This window comes from Musa acuminata, chromosome BXJ2-8, assembly GCF_036884655.1.
Source record: "Musa acuminata AAA Group cultivar baxijiao chromosome BXJ2-8, Cavendish_Baxijiao_AAA, whole genome shotgun sequence".
NCBI classification, from domain to species: Eukaryota; Viridiplantae; Streptophyta; class Magnoliopsida; order Zingiberales; family Musaceae; genus Musa; species Musa acuminata.
This window is the reverse complement of record NC_088345.1, coordinates 16,589,930-16,595,202: the sequence shown is the minus strand read 5'-3', so window position 1 is coordinate 16,595,202 and position 5,273 is coordinate 16,589,930.

Here is a 5,273-nt window from a genome sequence, read left to right as displayed (position 1 = left end):
TTAAATATTTTTCATAATATGTGATGAATTTTACTTGGATTTGGGATAATCCAAGTATTCTATCAATGGCATATTGATAGGGGGAGTTTGGTTAAACTCTAGGGAGTTAAGGTTAACTCCGTTAGTCATCAATTAGTTGTCATCATAAAAAAGGGGGAGATTGTTGAATCTTGGATTTTGATGATAAAACTAATTGATTGTGTTTATATGTTTAACTGTATTTTGAGTGATGCAGGTCTACTCGATCAAGATTAGACAGTTAACATAGGAGGAATTGATGTTGCGCCGGAAGAGATCACGTTAGGATATTGGATGGCAGAAGGCTTCGGACGTCGGGCATCGGGCTAAGAGCGGAATTACGCCAAGGATATCGGGGTTGCGGAGGTCAACCGCCGATTGGGCAACAAGCCGCAAGAGAGGACGATGCGCTGAAGAATCGGACGAAGCGCCAACCAATGACGTGCCAGGCAACGGAATGTCAATTCGCGTTGTAATAATTATCTAGATCAGAGTAGAGTTTTCGCTTGTGTCTATAGGTTTAACTATGATAACAATGAAGACATAAAGAGAAACAAAGTGTCGGAGTCAAGCGCGAAGGATTTGTTGTGGTTTCCGAGAGTTCGTCGGAAGACCGTCGGAAGTTCGCCGGAAGCTCGCCAGAAAAAGTCTTGACTTACGGACTTTGTAATAGCTTAGAAAATGTCTTTAAATTCGTAGTTAGTATGATAATTGGGGTTAGGATTAGGTGTTAATCCTATAACTCAAATAGGGGCCAATTGGGCCCGAGTTCGGACTAGTTTGGGCCAAGTTTAGAGCCCAACCAGTCAGCTGAAATAGTGTAGGTGGTGGCACCGCCTGGCTGGGTGGTGGCACCGCCCAACACCCGAGAGCCAAGCGGTGGCACCGCCTGGCTGGGCAGTGGCACCGCCAGTCCACTATCAGTGTCAGACACCGATAGGCGGTGGTACCGCCAGCATCGGGAACCAAAGAGAATTCAAATTTTGGAGCCCAAATTTGAATCCTCTTGAGGCCTATAAATACCCCTCAAATCTCAGCCAAGATTACAACTTTTAGAGAAGCAATTGATCGAGAGAAAAGTCTTAGAAAAGTCTTAGCAAGTCTTGTTTTCAATTTGCTAGTGTTCACCTCCTTCTTTCTTGCTGAAAATCTGTAAGAGAGTGAACCGCTTGTAAAAAGTTGTAAGAGGGGTATTTACCCTTCCCCTTCAAGAGATTTGCTAGTGGAAGGTGGGAGCCTCATCGAAGAGGGGCCTCACAAGTGGATGTAGGTCATTTGACCGAACCACTTTAAAATCGGCATAACCTCTGGTTTGTATTTCATTACTGTTTTACATTACTACAAACCTTCTTACTTGCTTTATTTCCTCATTACCTTTGCTGCACAACTTTGCGAATACGCTTTCAAGTTAAGCACTTCCGAGTTCGATTTTTATCGTACGAAAGATTTGTCAAAACCGACGTTTTAATCCGCTACACTAATTCACCCCCCCCCTCTTAGTGCCGCTCCGATCCTAACATCGAGCTCCTCCGAAGATGAGGAGAAAATCAACAAAGGCGAGGTGGCAAACTATGCCTTAACCGCTTTCAACGATGAGGTAATCAAAATCCATTTAATTTATATCGAAATTACATGATGCTTTTCATGATGTATTTTTTTAATTTAGTTTAGAATTATTTTTCTTAAAAATTGCATGTTTAAAAATATAATGAAAATATAAAAATTGGTATCATGCTAGTAATTTCGAAAATGATAATAAAAATTGCATGCTTAATAAAACAAACAAAATGATTTTGAATGCCTTATGAAATCATGGTTGATGAAATAATGTAATGATGATTTGATATCATGTTTAATGATGATGCATGGATTTTGTAATCGAAAACTAAGCTTGAAAAGTTAGATTCACCTAAAGAGAAAATACATATTTTATGATAAACAAACAAAATGGTTCTAATTGAAAATATAAAATCATGCTTGATGAAATAATGTAATTTGAGATCATGCTTAATAAATTTAAATTTTGAAATTATGCATGATGATTTTTAAGTAATTTATGGTTTATTGATCTTGATGATTTTTGTGATTATCGAACTTTGCGATCTTTTGAAAGTTCTTTTTTGATGTTAATGAATGATGCATAGATTTGGCATAAAAGAAAAAAACATGCATGTATGAAATCAATCGATAAGTTGAAACAAAAAGAGAAAAGCATTTTTTGAAAAATTTGTTTTCTCTATCTAATCAATTTTTCACTAAGAGATTGATAAAGTTGTTTGTGTCTTTTTAATTCTCTTGAAAGTAATGTTGAGATTTTGATGATTTTGTTGATTTGAATTTGAATGAGCTTTATCTTGATTTCTTACAATTATAATTTGAATTTTCTATTGAATGAATCAAGATTGTTTTCTATTTAAAAGGAGATTTGTCGGAATGGTTCATGGTCTTTAAGTATTCATGATCTTGATAATTATGTTTTTGAAACTTTATATAAATAAAGATTGTTAATCATGATTCTCTCATTTTATCAAAGAGAATATTTTTCATAATGAATCGTAAGTTGTTTTCTCTTGATTTTTTGATACCCACAATTTGAGAAAATGTACATTGATGCTTGGAACATTTTATGCATAAATTGATTTTTTTATGATTCAATACTCCTTTGTAATTATGATTTGTTTATCACATGATATGATTGAATCACTATTATAAAAGAAAAAGAAAATTGTTGGCTCGCACATTGCAAAAGAGAACAAAAATATATGCTAGCTTGAATGATAAAATATGAGATTGTCTATAATGCAAATTTATTGTTCTCATAATGTGTAGATTGAAATAATGATTGGAATATTGATGTAATTATAAATGATGATTTGGTATTATGCATGCAATACTTTAACTTATGATAATGATGTATGCAATGATGAAATATTCATGATAAAATAATTATTTTGAAATTCATGACTTGAATTTTCATCTATGCTATTTACCTTTGTCATAATTTAGAAATTGACGTAAAGGTTCTTTTCTTCTTTTTTGACAATGACAAAAGGGGAGCAAAACATGCTATGAGGTAAACTTGTTAGCTTGCATAAGTCAAAAAGATGCAAAAATACGTTAGCTTGCTCATCTCGAAAAGAGAAGCAAAGATTGCTAACTTGTATATTTCTAGAAGCAAAAGTGTTATCTTGCCTATCGCAAAGAAAAGCAAATATGACAACTTACACATCTTTAAAATTGCTAGCTCAAACATTACAAAGGAAGCAAAAATTTGCTAGCTTGCAACTTACATATTTTAAGAAGCAAGAGTTGCTTTCTTGAACATCTTAAAATTGCTAGCTTGCATGATGTAACACTTGTCAAATGATATAAGCTTACAAATTTCATGATGATAAAAAAGGATATTATGTTTTTCATACAATGATTTGAACTTTTGTATTTCCAAACACTTGATAGTGGAACTTCTCCTTTTTGTTGATGACAAAGGGGGAGAAGTATATAGATGCCATGCATGATTTCATCATGACATATTGCTTGAATTTTTGAATCCAAGAGTCTCTATCAATACAGCATATTGATAGGGGGAGTTTGGTTAAACTCCGGGAGTTCAGGTTAACTCCGTCGTCGGTTGGTTGTCATCATCAAAAAGGGGGAGATTATTGAATCTCATATTTTAATGATGAAACCAATCGATAAGTGTTTATGTTTTAATCTGCGTTTTGAGTGACGCAAGATGCTTCGATCAGGATGAGACAATTAAAGCAGGAAAAATCATGTTTGGCTGGAGGAACATGTCAGAAGATTAGATGTCGGGCCGGTGGATCGGTCGATGCATCGACATAAGGCTTTAGGCCATAGATTTGGGTATTGGGCCAAGAAGAGCGGATATTGCACTGAGGATATCAGAGTTGCAGAGTCAACTAGCCAATTGGGCAATAGGCCACAAGAGAAGACGATGTGCCGAAGAATCGAACGAAGCGTCGAGAGACTAATGACATGCCAAACAACTTAATTAATGCTTAGTATTAATTGTCTAGATCAAAGTTTGTTTTACATGTGCAGGATTAACTATGATAGTAAGACATGAAGCAAAATGAAGTCTCGGAGTCAATGACATGATCACGTTGGGAGTTCGAGAGTTCATCGTAAAGTTCGAACGTTCGTTGAAAGTTTTAGAGGAACCAACCGAGAAGTCTCGGAGCTTGCCAGAGAAGCTCATCGGAACTCGCCAAGAAGATCATCGTTAAGTCCAGGAGCTTACCAGGAGTCTGCCGGAACATTGTTGAGAGATCATCGGAAGTTCGCCGGAAGCTCGCTAGAAGAATAGACATAGGGACTTGTTTTGCTTAGCAAATGTCTTAGGATTTCGTAGTTAGCACGTAATTGGGCTTGGATTTAGGCCAACCCAATTAGGGGTCAGGTAGGCCCATGTAAGAACTATGTTGGACCCAATAAGAAGCCCAAATAGTGCCCCAAGGAGTCTCACCGTCGTGGCACGGTCTTCGAGATTATGTCAGGCGGTGGTACCGCCAGTCTATGCGGTTGTACCACCCCTAACAGGGTGCTAAGCGGTGGTACTACTAGTCTGGGCAGTGGTACTGCCCAACACTACACCCCAGGTAGTGGTACCGACAGACTTAGGCAGTGGTACCGCCTAGGGTAATGTCAGCGTCAGACTGGCATTGGGCGGTGGTACCGCCCAACGCAGGCAATGGTACCACCCGTGCCCGGGGAACCCGGGAAGGGAAAGTTTTAGGTTCCAAGTTTAAATCAACTTGAAGCCTATAAATACCCTTCTCATCCCTGGTTAAAGCACACAAGTACAAAGAGTCTAAAACGAAAGAAACACTGCTAAAATCTTGTGTGATCTCCTCTCCCTCTTATAAGTGTTAGACTAGTTTGAGAGAGGAGTAAATGAGTGCTTCTAAGGGTTGTCTCCTAAAACCGGTAAAAGGAGAAGAGGGGTGTAAAAGGTGATTAGCCTTCGCCTATTGAAGGAAGGCCTCTAGTGGACGCCGATGACCTCGTCGGAGGAGGAAGCCGAAAGTGGATGTAGGTCACGTTGACTAAACCACTCTAAAAGTGGTCTTCCTTTTAGTACATATGTCTAAAAGATTTAATTTTGACTCATTCACTCTACTAATGCCTTCATAAGTCACTTCGAGTATGTGTCAAATATCAAAAGTTGTTTCACAAATAGACACACGATTGAACTCGTTTTTATTTAAGACATAAAATAAGGCATTCATAGCCTT